The sequence below is a fragment of the Scyliorhinus torazame genome, chromosome 4 (assembly GCF_047496885.1).
Source record: "Scyliorhinus torazame isolate Kashiwa2021f chromosome 4, sScyTor2.1, whole genome shotgun sequence".
NCBI lineage: Eukaryota > Metazoa > Chordata > Chondrichthyes > Carcharhiniformes > Scyliorhinidae > Scyliorhinus > Scyliorhinus torazame.
The window spans coordinates 120322792-120338117 of record NC_092710.1 but is presented as its reverse complement, the minus strand read 5'-3'; positions in this window follow the sequence as shown (position 1 = coordinate 120338117).

Genomic DNA, 15326 nt, shown 5'->3' with positions numbered 1-15326 from the left:
GTCAGTTTTTGCCTTTGATTCTAGTCTCCATTTTAGTTTATGTCTTTTGGGGGTTGTCAGTTTAACAGTCTGTGTCAGTGATGTTAGTCCACTTTTGACTTTGAGTTTGAGTTTAGCTGAAGATTAGCTTTCTCTCTCTCTTCATGTTTCATTGCCAGACTTTGACCTTTAAAAAGTTACTTTCGAGCTGTCTGCCTAAGCAAAGAAAGATAATGTCTGTAATTCTCTGAAAGCTTCGAATTGTCTACGAATTGCCTTTTAAATGACTTTCAAATTGTAATCAAGCGACTACAAATAAAACAATTCTTTTTGGCACCTGAGGAGTTTATACTGCAAATTTCTGCTGAGTTCCAGTATTCGCAAAGTGCTACTGATAACCGAATAGCAGAGATGATATAAATTCCTTCAACTATACACAGTCGAATAATACAAGGAATCGAACAACAACTTAACACAGTCTACAAATAGTACAAATCTTATAACTTGTCGTATTGCGCCAGGACTTGATTCATCAACTAAGCTTCCCCCAAACTTGGCGTGGTTCGACAGGTTAAGATCCCTATAAATTATAGTTTCCTTCATTTTGGCGTAGTCAGGCAGTCAGGGGGGGGGGAGTACTGAGGACGACCTTCGGAGGCCCAGGTGACGACGGAAAGCTTCGAAGATAATCGGAGGAGGTCGGGAAGCTTCGGAGATAATCGGAGGAGGCCCAGAAGACAGCAGGAACCTACGGCTAGACTGGGGTAAGAAATATCTTTTTCACCCATTAAAAGTCTTAAAGCCGCATCAATCAGTACTTCGACCCTTGAAAAGAACATTTTTTATAGACTGTGTTAAATAAATCAAGTGCCAGTCGGTCGGTCAGACTATCAGACGTGACTGGAAGATGAGTCACTGCAGTAACTAAAATAAAACGTCAGTCAGCGGTCAAGAAAAGTTATGGCTGATCCAATTCAAAGTGTAGATTCAGAGCCTTTAGCAGACAGAAAATTACTCCCCACTACATCCAAGGGGGGTGCTGGAATACCAGATGTTTCTGTTGAAGATATGTTGGGGGATTGTAGATCTTTCACTCGTAGACATTTTAACCTATGTGAAACCTCAAAAAAAAATTGAATCAAAGTATGATATCCCCAGAGGACAGTGGTCCTTCAATAATATCAAGAGAGCATGGGGAAAATGCACACGATTACACGGTGCAGAACGTGTAAAATGGTCCCTGGTAATTACGGGACAGATACACAGTCAGCAAGAGATCATTGTTAAAAATAAAAGTGATCATCAGCTTCAGTCCACTAAAGACCAACTAAGTGCAGTTCTTGAAGATTTGCAAGATGCAAAATCCAAACTTGAGCATTATGATGAAATTAGAACAGATTTGCAAAATAAAACCTCTGAACTCCAGCAGTTATCTGTTCAAATCGGAGAATTTCAAAATCAAGTTTTTAAAATGGAGTCAAAATACCAACAGCTGCAATTAAATACTGAACGAAGTGATGATGAGTATAGGTCTACTAAAAGGCAATTAATTACAGTTGTTGAAGAATTGCAAGATGCAAAATCCAAACTTGAAACAGATTTGCAAGATGCAAAATCCAAACTTGAGCATTCTGATGAAATTAAAACAGATTTGCAAGTTGCAAAATCCAAACTTGAAACAGAATTGCAAGTTGCAAAATCCAAACTTGAAACAGAATTGCAAGTTGCAAAATCCAAACTTGAGCATTCTGATGAAATTAAAACAGAATTGCAAGTTGCAAAATCCAAACTTGAGCATTATGATGAAATTAAAACAGATTTGCAAGATGCAAAATCCAAACTTGAAACAGATTTGCAAGTTGCAAAATCCAAACTTGAGCATTATGATGAAATTAAAACAGAATTGCAAGATGCAAAATCCAAACTTGAAACAGAACTGCAAGATGCAAAATCCAAACTTGAGCATTCTGATGAAATTAAAACAGGTTTGCAAGTTGCAAAATCCAAACTTGAGCATTATGATGAAATTAAAACAGATTTACGAGTTGCAAAATCCAAACTTGAGCATCATGATGAAATTAAAACAGATTTGCAAAACAAAACCTCTGAACTCCAGCAGTTATCTTTTCAAATAACAGAATTCTAAAATCAAGTCTTTGAAGTGGAGTCAAAATACCGACAATTGCAATTAAAAACTGAGCGAATTGAACTTGAAAATTGCAAGTTAGTGAAAGAAAGATGTGTTTTAGAAAGAAATATAACCAGCGTGACTGAACATTGTAAATCTTTGACAAACATGCTTTCTGTACAAAAGATTGAACAAACTCAGAAAGCAGTCCAAGCCACCCACCTAGTGGCACAATCGGCAATTGCACAGCCGAGATCAATTGTTAAAAATAAATCATTTTCTCTGTCGGATGAATCAGACGAAGATAGTGTTCCTACAATACAAAATACTAAAGCAATTCGACTAGCCCCTTTAAAACACAAACGGGTTAGAGTTAGAAGCAAAAAAATAGAAGAAGATGGTGAAACTATCACTAGAAACATATTTGACCACCAATGGGTTCATGAACAAATTGATCCTTCTAAAATTGACGAATGGTCCAAGGGTCTTCCACACCCTAAAATGGGTGGTAAGACCACATGGGATGGAATTCACAGATTACAAGACATAGTTGACCGATGCATTCAGATAGATCGTGGTTTGCACAATCAGGCAACTTTTAACACTGCAAAATCGGTGCAAAACAGCCACCGATCCTCCGTTTGGTGGGGGGCTGGGGGCAGGCAGTGTAGAGCACCAGACTGCAGCTGCCAATACGGACGGAGACTTTCTGGGTCTATGGCCGTGCATGAGCACGATGGCGGCCTGCAGCAGCCACGCCGTGCAACATGGCGCCGGCCGTGTGCGGACCCAGCCTGGCAAATAATGTACCCCTTTTGTCCAGGCTCGCCACCCCCGGACCACCCAACCCCCAGTGCCCCCAACCCCTGCCAAAGTCCCCCCTGCCCGAGGAGCAGCTCTCCCCCGGCTGTGACGGCGCTGGACTGAGTCCACCTGAGTTCCCAACAAAAAATAGCGCACGTGACCAACGGCGTTGGGAACTCGGCCGGTCGGGGGCGGAATCTCGGGGGGGGCGGGCCTCAGGTAACATCCTGAGGCCGTCGATATGGCGTGCGGCGGAGATCGGAGAAACCCGCCCAGCATCTCTGAAAGAAGAGGTATAAATATACAGCATCCATTGTAAAAGTGAGCTTGGAAGAGCAAAATTCAGCAGAATGGCACAACATGGCAGAGAGTGAACTCCAAAGTTCTCCATTGCTGCACGCTGCCAGCTATTCAACCATGTCAGCCACACCATCCAAATAGATGGCAGCAAACTCACTGAGACACTCCCCTCAATCTTCCTGCACCACATGGTGCACCCAGAGGTAATAGGAGGGAACCAATGAGGGATGAGCGCCTCTGCATATTCTTACCCCATGAAGGAGGGAGTGCTGGCTATCATTGGGGCATCCATTGCTGCAGCCATGACCAGCAGTGGGGTTAAAGCCAGTGAAGAACACATTGACTGGCACAGTGGTTAGCAGGGCTGCCGAAGACGCTGAGGACCCGGGTTCGATCCCGGCCCTGGGTTACTGACTGTGTGGAGTTTGCACATTCTCCCCGTGTCTGTGTGGGTTTCACTCCCACAACCCAAAGATGTGCAGGTTAGGTGGATTGGCCACGGTAAATTTCCCCTTAATTGGATAAAAAAAGGAATGGGGTACTCTAAATTTATATTTTAAAAATAGAACACATTGACGCTGCTGTCAAGGCACCGGGGCATGGCATTCTGTCGGGCATGATTTTGGCCTCACGACCGATTCTTTGTCCAATCGCCTTTCCCGATTCCGGCATCAGCTGATGGAGTATCCCGTCCAATGGGCTTCAGTTGAGTAAGATGATGTAACTAATGGGAGGAGCTGGAGTACCAGGCATCTTGCAGAAACACAGTTTAGTTTTTGATTGGGATGTGATCAGAAGTCAAGCATCTTCTCCCAATACAGATCAGTTGAAGTTCTGTCTGCCGACAGACTGGCAGTTTCTTTTTAACACCTCAGAGAGTTTGTTTTAGATCTGGAAGCCAAGCTATGAAAGGTGTTTCATATGACTTTAGCTACAGATCCGACATTGTTCTGACAGGGTCAGAGCTCTTTCTGTAAAGAAGTCAAAATATCTCTCTTGCTCAAAGTGGAATATCCAGACATCTCTGTATAGCAGGTGTTCCTGATTGCTAACTGTATTTAAAAGTGGATTGAGATCTGAGATGTTCTGTTGTTTGGATAGAAGTAAATATAGCAGTTAAGGATTATCGTGTCACTGTATTGATTTGCATTGTTTGATGGGTAACTGTCAGCTTTTTTCTTGTCTGATGTTAATGATATTTTAATACTGCATCAGCAATAAAGTTTGTTTTAATATACCATACCCCTATTTTTCTGTATTCACGCCTGGAGTGAGGTGCCTATTCCTGATGGTCTCGTAAAGTGACAAAATAATTAGGGTTTCTGTCCAGTATCCTAGCAACAGTTGTGTTCCAGTCCGGGATCCTAATAGGTGCCATAAGTCAGAAAGTTATCGCACAGGAAAAAAAGCTAATGCTGATGCGTTAGGGTTGTGCCCGGAGGTAATGATCACAATTGATAAGTTAATGGAAGTACAGACAGATGAAATAACAAGATCTAAGCACGAAAGCAATATCAGAACACAGGAAGAGGCCCTGGCTACAGAGAATAAAAAGAACAGACTTTGCGATGTTCTTTTCACAGATTTCAGGGAGACATCGGGGAGAGAAGAGATGAGACATGGTGCACTGCCTGTAGCCACCGGAGACATTGGAAAGCAAGAACCATCTGAATTAAGATATCGACTGCCTTACTTTGTGAAGTATAAACTTTGTTACCCAATAAAAGCGCATCCTACCTAGGCCCAATGTCCTGCCCTATCCCCATCACCCCGCTTAAAATAGAATCATAGAATCCCTACAGTGCAGCAGGAGGCTATTCGGCACATTGAGTCTGTAAGAGCATCCTACTTAGGGCCAATACCCTGCCCTCGCCCAATAACCCCATTTAACCTTTAGACACTAAGGGACAATTTAGTATGGCCAATCCACCTAACCTGCACATCTTTGATAACTGCTCACAGTGAAGAACGGGACAGCAACTCAAGGGAGTTTTCCAGTTCAAGTGAGGAGATTCGGAGATGAAGAAAGGAAATGTTGAGGCAGGAATTTGAATTGGAGAATTTCTGGTTCCATGGGGATAGTCAACCAGTGGGAACCTCAGGGACTTTAGGAATAAGGAGGGGATATTTTCTGGGAGAAATTTGAAGCAACCCTGAGGACTTTGGGACTCCGATACATAAACCTCTCTGGTGGGTCTGACATTTTGGTCTCTCTTTCCAATCCTATCTTTCACCTGTCACTTGTACCAGTTCAAATTTACGAACGATGTGAGTTGGTGTTTGAGGGGCTGTGGGAGTCTTAGAGGCCTTGAGTGACGCAGACGATTCAGGTACAGCTAATCTGCTAATATCCAAAATGTGGCAAGAAAAGTAGGTTTGAGTCAGGGAGAGAACGTGGGACAGGAATGATGTTATTTAGTAGGGGCGAACCACGACCCCAGCTCCAGAAAAGAAGAAAGTGAATGGGCACTTCACCCTGTCTTGAACAAGGCTGCACAGCCTACTGGCTACTTCTGTGGTACACTGGTTATCATGCCCATGGGACATTGTGGAAGTTAGCCAGTTTGATCCCAAGTAAATCACAAGTGTTGCAGTGCTTCCCTTCTCATTGTGCAAGGCTGGATGGATGTCGCTCAGAGGGAGGTGGGTGTCAGATTTGCTGGACATCCCTTGGGTCTCCTGGGGGGAGATCCCTTGGCTTCGCTCCAGTTGAACCTCTTCCCATCGGGTGCCCAGGGGCGCTGGGCCCCTACGTGGGATAGAGGGGCAGCTGCAGAGAGATCCAAGAGCCTTGTCGTCCTCTGCCGCTAACCCTTCTGCATTCCCACAAGTGCCTGCACCGTGCAGTTTTAAGCCCTGCACCATGGAACGCATGGCTTCAGCCATGGAGGTCATGAGTTGAGCCATGGAGCGGACATTCCCACCATTAATGCAGGTCCTGCATCAAGGTCTCCACTGTGGACGTCACTCTCACAGTGTTTGTCTCATTGCATTGGTGTGAAGGCATCATCTCCTCTGACAGACAGGCAATAGACCTCCTCCAATTGGTATTGCTGTCCAAGGAGAGATGCTATCATTTTTTCCTGATCCTCATGACTCTGCCTTTACAGTTCCAGCAGTTCTGGGATGTACGAATCCAGGGGGATGTCATTAGCCAGGGCTCGGCAGTGTCCAGGATTCTGGCATCGCTCTGAGTGCCGGTTCCCTGGGATGTCCATGCCTCCACATGCTGTGGATCATCAGGTGTGAGGTGACTCAGAGCCCTGCCTGATAGCTTTTACCACTGTAAGGCTCCTGCCAAAGTCCTTGCCCATTCTGTGATTCTTTTTTGGACATGTTCTGTGGCTGCCTTTCGTCTACAGTCATCCTGCTAGCTGCTGCAATATTGAGACTTTTGATTAAGCTACAGACTTTAGGCAAAATAATGAACTAATGAACTAGGCCAGGACTTCCCCTTTCTGATTTGTGGCAGAGCCGGTGATGTCAGTTTGATAGATTTGGCAAGCAGCCAATCAGAGCACCTGGGTTCTAAGATGTCGCCTGTTCTTGCTTACGATTGGTGCAGCCATTCAGAGCATTGCAGAAGAAAAGCGGGTCATGGGATGAGCTCGATTTTGTCCTGAGTTCTGGAAAGCGATTCAGCCAGGTAGCAGATTGAAGGCACTCTCCGTCTGCTCTCTCACCCATGTGATTTAAGGGGCTCCTAGCCAGACCTGTGGAAGGCAATCCTATATTAAAGACCACAGCGGGATCCAGAGAAGGAAACTACTAGTTTGAAAGATCGCAAATAGGTTCTCCTACGAGGTTTGTAATAATTTAATCATCTGTCTGCAAGGCTGGGAAATGCCCGGTCTGAGGATTCGCTTCATGATACGGCCAGAAATCTCAGGTGTACAGCTCCAGTAATATCTAAGGGAGATGGAGGCTCCATCTGGTGGTTGAAGGATAGAATTACACTGACTTGAATCTCCTGTGTAAAGCTCCATCGATTGGCGAAGGATAATACTACACTGACCTGAATCACCTGTATAAATCAATTCCCGAGAGTGTCGATTCAGGAAAGACAGGAGCCCACAGGGACCACAACCTCAGCAACTAAGATTCATCCCAATCCTTTCCATTCAATTCCCATTATTTTCATCCTTTACCTACCCCTACTCTATGTTTATCTTATGTGCGTCTGTGTGGAGGGTAGGATGGCGTTTTGCGAATAGGTAGACTGGTGGATCAGTGTTCCGTTATTTCCATTCTATGTTCATCTTTTACTCTTGTTATAAATAAACAGTTTGCTAATGTTTTACTTAAAACTCTGGTGCCTGTAACTCATTGGAGCAGTCAAGGGTTAAAGATCTCATAAACTATTGATTAATTCACTTTTGTTGGGACTCAGGGGACTGTGGGGCTGGAGCTGACCGCGCCCTCGCCCAGGGTGTCGTGACCACCACAGTGTGAGTATCTGGGCTGGTGGAGATGCGGTTGACATGGCGACGTCTGAGAATTCTCCCTCTAAGCTGCTCAGGTCAGTGGTAACCAGGGGACACAAGAATGGATCAGGCTCCTCGATTGTTTGCCCTGTAAGAGAAAGGAGATGGCATTAGTACATTAGTATAGGGCCTTGGAGAGACCACATCTGGAGTATTGTGTCCAGTATTGGACTACTTGTTTAAGGAAAGATACACATGCATTGGAAACAGTTCAGAGAAGGTTTACTTGGCTAACACTTGGAATTGGCAAGTTGTCTTATGAGGAAAGGTTTGACAGGCTAGACATTTAGATCATAGATCATAGAATTTACAGTGCAGAAGGAGGCCATTCGGCCCGTCGAGTCTGTACCAGCTCTTGGAAAGAGCACCCTACCCAAGGTCAACACCTCCACACTATCCCCACAACCCAGTAACCCCACCCAACACTAAGGGCAATTTTGGACACAAAGGGCAATTTATCATGGCCAATCCACCTAACCTGCACATCTTTGGACTGTGGGAGGAAACCGGAGCACCCGAAGGAAACCCACGCACACACGGGGAGGATGTGCAGACTCCGCACAGACAGTGACCCAAGCCGGAACCGAACCTGAGATCCTGGAGCTGTGAAGCAATTGTGCTATCCACAATGCTACCGTGCTGCCCCTGTTTATCTGCTGGAGTTTAGAAAAGTAAGAGGCACCTTGATTGAAACATAAGATCATGTGGGTTCTTGACAGAGGGATGTGGAAAGGTTGTTTCCTCTTGTTGGAGATTCGAGATCTGCAGATCACTGCTTAAAAATAAGAGGTCGGCAATTTAATACAAAGATGAGGAAATTATTTGTCTCTCAGAGGGTTGTGAGACTTTGGAGCTTTCTTCCTGAAAAGGCAGTGGAAGCAGAGGCTTTAAATATCTTTACAGCAGGAGTAAATAAATTCTCGGTAAGTAAGGGGGGGTGAAAAATGATCGGAGGGCGGCGCAGTGTCGCAGTGGTTAGTCCTGCTGCCTCACAGCGCTGAGGACCGAGGTTCAATCCTGGCCCCCAGTCACTGTCCATGTGGAGTTTGCACATTCTCCCTGTGTCTGCGTGGGTTTCATCCCCACAACCCAAAGATGTGCAGGTTAGGTGAATTGGCCACGCTAAATTGCCCCTTAATTGGAAAAAAAAAATTGAATACCTAAATATATTTTTTAAAAGTGAAAGTTGATTGGGTGCAGGCGGGAATGTGGAGTTGAGGTTACAATTAGTTTTTTTAAAGTATTTTTATTGGATTTTGTGGTGTTGGGTGTTCTGACACACAGAAGAGCCAACACAGTTGCATATGGTACAACGCTTCTTTATTTAAACTCACTATTTACAACTTGGTCTTTGCACTCTGCACGTGGGGGGCTCCCTGCTTGTGGTGTTTCAACAGCTCTTTCATGTTTCCTTCTCCCCAGACCTACTGACCTCCAGGTGTCGTGCTCGTGCTTTTTATGTGGTTGGTGTTCTTGTCTGTGATTGGTTGTGGTGTTGTGTACTCTGATTTGCCTGTTAGTGTGTCCATCATGATGTGTGTGTTTGAATATCATGACATCCCCCCTTTTTACAAAGATATGTGCCTACGTGGTAATAAATATGATCGTGACGTGAGTGCATCTAAGAGTGTGTGTGTGTCGTGTGCAGCATGTGTCTATGACGGAACTATGTACATGGGGCGATGTCGAGTGCGTCACATGAATCCAGTTGTACCATAACATAACAGAAATGCGAACGAGAGAAGAAGAAAAAAAATTTGAACAGTTGTCCAGTCAGACGACATCTGGAACGATAAACAACAACAGGTTATCATGTAAAATTGTCCAACTTATTAAACATATGAACTGTATTATAAGTCCATTCTAATGGGTTTGCGACGAATTCGGGTTGACCGCCTTAAGGGTGGATCAAGAACCACCGGCTGCTGTGCAGGCATGGCCATGGGTGGCGATGGAAAGGGCGTGATGTGCGGCAGCTCCACAAAGTCATCCTCGGAAGCCTGTTGAGGATCTGGCGTGTTGTGTGGCTGTGAGCGTGGAAGTCGGCGAAGGGCGCGCCGATTGCGGCGACGCACGGAACCATCCGGCATGCGAACCAGGAACGAGCGGGGAGCCACTTGTCGGAGGACTTCGGCCGGTGCTGACCAGCCACCATACGGTTGATGGACGCGTACTTTGTCTCCGGAGGACAGGGGGGGCAGGTCCGTCGCTCGTGTGTCGTACCGACCTTTCTGGCGATCACGCTGCAGTTGCATGTTCCGAAGAACCGCCTCATGGTCTGTTGTCGGTGCCAGGACGGAAGGTACCGTCGTCCTGAGGGAGCGACCCATTAGTAGCTGCGCTGGCGAGAGGCCCGTGGATAACGGGGCCGATCGATAGGCCAGCAAGGCAAGGTTAAAGTCCGATCCGTCATCAGCCGCCTTGCACAGGAGCCGCTTTGCGATGTGGACACCCTTTTCAGCCTTCCCGTTCGATTGTGGATGCAGAGGGCTGGATGTCACATGAGTGAAACCATATGCTGCGGCAAAGGACGACCATTCACGGCTGGCAAAACAAGGTCCATTGTCTGACATGACAGTCCTTGGAATGCCGTGGCGAGCAAACGTTTCCTTGCAGGCCCCAATGACTGCGGACGACGTCAGATCATGGAGAGGCATGACTTCCGGGTAGTTTGAGAAGTAGTCTATAATAACAATGTAATCTCTGCCGAGCGCGTGAAATAGGTCAACACCCACCTTCGCCCAGGGGGACGTCACCATCTCGTGTGGTAGAAGTGTTTCCGGAGGTTGCGCTGGCTGAAACCTCTGACAGGTTGTGCAGTTGAGCACCATGTTGGCTATGTCTTCATTAATACCCGGCCAATATACCGCCTCCCGGGCCCTTCGTCTGCATTTTTCGACGCCCAAGTGGCCTTCGTGTAGTTGACGAAGAATCATCTGGCGCACACTGTGTGGAATGACGATCCTATGCGATTTCATAAGGACCCCGTCTATATTGGTGAGATCATCTCGCACATTATAAAACTGGGGGCACTGCCCTTTTAGCCACCCTTCCGTCATGTGGCGCATCACTCGCTGCAGCAGAGGGTCAGTCGCCGTCTCTGCGCGTATGTGGGCCAGACAAGGATCATCAGCTGGCATATTTGCTGCTGTCAGAGTCACGTGTGCCTCAATTTGACGCACGAACCCCTCCGCATCTGGTGGTGTGCTCACTGCTCGGGAAAGAGTGTCCGCCACTATGAGTTCCTTCCCCGGAGTGTAGATCAGTTCAAAATCGTACCTCCTGAGTTTGAGTAAGATGCGCTGGAGGCGAGGAGTCATGTCGTTCAGGTCTTTGTTAATGATGTTGACCAGGGGGCGGTGGTCAGTTTCGACCGTGAATCGTGGCAGGCCATACACATAGTCGTGGAACTTGTCCAGTCCAGTTAACAAGCCCAGGCATTCTTTTTCGATTTGCGCGTAGCGCTGTTCGGTAGGGGTCATGGCTCGTGAGGCATACGCAACCGGGGCCCATGATGACGTGCTGTCTTTTTGCAGGAGTACCGCTCCAATACCAGATTGGCTGGCGTCTGTTGAGATCTTTGTAGGGCGAGTCGTGTCAAAGAAGGCCAGCACTGGTGCCGTGACCAGTTTGTGCTTGAGCTCCTCCCATTCCCGCTGATGCGACTGGTGCCAGTTGAATTCCGTCGATTTTTTTACGAGATGGCGCATGTTTGTTGTATGAGAAGCCAGGTTGGGAATGAACTTCCCAAGGAAGTTGACCATGCCCAGGAATCTTAAGACAGCCTTCTTGTCAGCCGGTCGTGGCATGGCTGTGATGGCGCTAACCTTGTCTGCATCGGGACGGACCCCGGACCTTGAGATGTGGTCCCCGAGGAATTTCAGCTCCGTCTGGCCGAAAGCACACTTCGCACGGTTGAGACGCAGGCCATTTTGCCGTATGCGGGTGAAGACACGTCGAAGACGATGCATGTGTTCCTGCGGAGTGGTGGACCAAATGATGATATCGTCCACATATACACGTACCCCTTCGATGCCTTCCATCATCTGCTCCATAATGCGGTGGAATACTTCAGATGCCGAAATGATGCCGAATGGCATCCTGTTGTAGCAGAATCTGCCAAAAGGGGTGTTGAATGTGCATAGTCTTCGGCTGGCCGGGTCCAGTTTGATCTGCCAGAATCCTTTGGACGCATCCAATTTAGTGAATATGTTGGCTCGCGCCATCTCGCTGGTGAGGTCTTCTCGTTTCGGGATGGGATAGTGTTCCCGCATGATGTTGTTGTTCAGATCTTTTGGATCTATACATATACGGAGCTCGCCAGAGGGCTTCTTTACACAGACCATGGAGCTGACCCATGGCGTGGGCTCCGTGACCTTGGATAGGACCCCTTGGTCCTGAAGAATCTGCAGTTGTGCCTTGAGGCGGTCTTTGAGAGGCGCAGGAACCCTGCGAGGTGCGTGAACGACAGGGATGGCGTCCGGTCTGAGTCGAATCTTGTACGTGTGTGGCAATGTCCCCATGCCTTCAAAAACCTCCTGGTTGTGAGCGAGGAGGGAATGGAGATTCGCGTGGAACTCAGCATCCGGGAAGTCGGATATCTCATCTGGAGAGAGAGACATGATGCGCTGTACCAGGTGAAGGACCTTACACGCTTGTGCGCCCAGTAACGAGTCCTTTGATGAGCCCACAACTTCGAAGGGGAGTGTGGCCGTGTACCTCTTGTGAGTCACCTGTAGCTGGCAAGATCCTACGGACGGGATAACGTTCCCGTTATAGTCAACCATCTTAAGCCGGGATGGTGTGATGGGTGGTTTGACCTTCATGGCCTGGACTGCAGAGTAAGCAATCAGGTTGGCGGATGCGCCGGTGTCCAGACGGAAGGCGACGCGCGATCGGTTGACCGTCAGGGTGGCACACCACTCATCGTCTGGATTGATGGCATTGACCTTGTTGACATCAATGACGGCAACTCGGAAGTCATCCTGGTCATCTGCATCACTTAACTGGAAGTCGTGATGCGTGGGCTGGACGGTCCTGACTCGTGCGCGAGGTTGTCGAGGATGCGCCGGATCCATGGGTTGAGCCGCACGACAGCGGGCTGCGTAGTGGCCCATCATGGCACATCTGTTGCACTGTCGGTATTTTGCAGGACATTGCCCTTTTAAGTGTAGACCTCCACACTTGCTGCACGTCATGACGTCACGACGTTCGTTGCGCCACTGCGCATGCGCAGTGCGATCTTGCGGTGGGCGCGCCTGCGCAGTGCGTCCCTCGTTGTGGCCGTTATTCTTGGCGCGCACCTGCGCGGGAGACCGCGAAAAGCGCGGGAAGCGGCCGCTGTCGTCCGGGCCGTGGGGCGGGAAGAAATCGACGGCCTGGATGCGTTCAACGTCGTGGGCGGCCTGGCTTGCCGATTCGACGGCTGGGGACCCCCTCCGTGCCAACTCGGACGCCTGAAATCGGGCAAAACGGCAGGCAGCATTTTCATGGAGGACACAGGCTTCCACAGCAGACGCTAAGGTGAGGCTCTTTATTTTAAGAAGCTGCTGGCGTAGGCCACTAGAGGCAACGCCAAAAACAATCTGGTCCCTGATCATGGACTCTGTGGTGGTGCCGTAACCGCAGGACTGCGCTAGAATCCGGAGGTGCGTCAAAAAGGGTTGAAAAAGCTCCTCCTTACCTTGCAGGCGTTGCTGAAAGATGTATCTTTCGAAAGTTTCGTTTACTTCAGTTTGAAAGTGCTGGTCCATTTTGAGGATGACCGTGTCATATTTGGCCTGGTTTTCGCCTTCCTCGAACACCAGTGAATTAAAGACATTGTTTGGGTGGGGGCCTGCGTAGAAGAGGAGCATTGCAATCTTCGAATCATCCGAGACATTCTGTTTTTCGGTGGCACGGATGTACAGGTCAAATCGCTGCCTGTAGAGCTTCCAGTTGGTGCCTAGGTTCCCCGTGACTTGCATCGGCTGCGGTTTGCCGGTGTGGTCCATGTCCAGAATGGCAGGTTGGTAGGCAGGTATCGATCCACTCCTGTACCATGTGGTGTTGGGTGTTCTGACACACAGAAGAGCCAACACAGTTGCATATGGTACAACGCTTCTTTATTTAAACTCACTATTTACAACTTGGTCTTTGCACTCTGCACGTGGGGGGCTCCCTGCTTGTGGTGTTTCAACAGCTCTTTCATGTTTCCTTCTCCCCAGACCTACTGACCTCCAGGTGTCGTGCTCGTGCTTTTTATGTGGTTGGTGTTCTTGTCTGTGATTGGTTGTGGTGTTGTGTACTCTGATTTGCCTGTTAGTGTGTCCATCATGATGTGTGTGTTTGAATATCATGACAGATTTTAACACAATATCAAACTTAACACAAGACAGAACAATCAGAGAAAAAGGAACAAAATCAGCAACAATTGAAACGGCACATTGTTTACAGGTTGTCACAATGTCTGTGACCCTCATCCCCTCGGTCGCATTGACTTATTTACAACTGCGGACTGAGTCCGCAGCTGCCACGCTAGTTTCCCGACCGGCCGGACTATGAGTGGTCAACGCCGTCAGAACTTCGGCCAGTCGGGAGCGGAGAATAGCGGATCGGGCCTCTAACAATGGACCTAGGTAGCTCCCAGGTGGCGCGGTGTAGTCCCCGAGTATGCCGCTTTTCAGGGCCCGCAGAATCGGTGAAGCGACACCGAATCAATTTCTTGTGCAAAATTGGATTCTCGGCCCCCACGCCGGCTGCATTTTCGGCGTCGGGGTGCGGAGAATCCAGCCCGTAGTTTCCGACTATATCGGGGGCGGCACCATGTATCGATGGCCTCAGGACATTGCCTGGCCAGGCTGGGTCCCCCGATGCTCCGGCTCTGACCAGTCGAGTTCTCCACGGCTTCGGTTGCGTGTGTTCTCATCCTCCGGGAACTCGGCGTGGAGGCTGCGTACTCAGTCCTGCGCCACCGCAATCGGGGGAGGGCCGTAGGGGCTGGGGGCACTATGGGAAGGGGTCCCAGGGCACGCGAGGGGGGCACTATTTCGCGGGCTGGGTCCGCAATCGGCCTCCGCCATGAATCATAGCGCGGACGGTGCAGGCCGGCGCCGTGGTCATGCGCGGCCAGGGAGCGGGCAATTCTCCGGGCCGTATCGGCAGCTGGAGCCAGGCGCTCTACATTGCCGGCATGCTAGCCCCCAGCTAAACGGGGTATCGGTGGCCGTTTTACGCCAGTTTCTCTGGTGTAAAATGCCACCATTCCCATGCCGGCGTGGGGACAATGTTCCAGAATCAGAGAATCCAGCGCATTATGTTCCACGTGGCGCCAGTGCCATCCCCTTGACAGTCGCAGAATCGGTAGATGTGCGGCGGCAGTTTTACTGCCGTCCAACTCCATGAATTCTGCTCCACTTAGTCTCAGGGACGGAGAATCTAGCCCATTGTATTTACATTTATACGTTGGCAAACTTTCTCCAGATGTCGTGGAATTTCTCCTCGGAGCCCCTGATTGAGAATTTTATCTTTTCAAGTTTTAGGAATTCAGCCAGGTCTAAGAGCCACTCTGAGGCTCTGGGAGGTGCTGCCGACTTCCACCCCTGCAGGAGTTTCTGCCGGGCGAACAGAGAGGCGAAGGCCACGGCATCTAC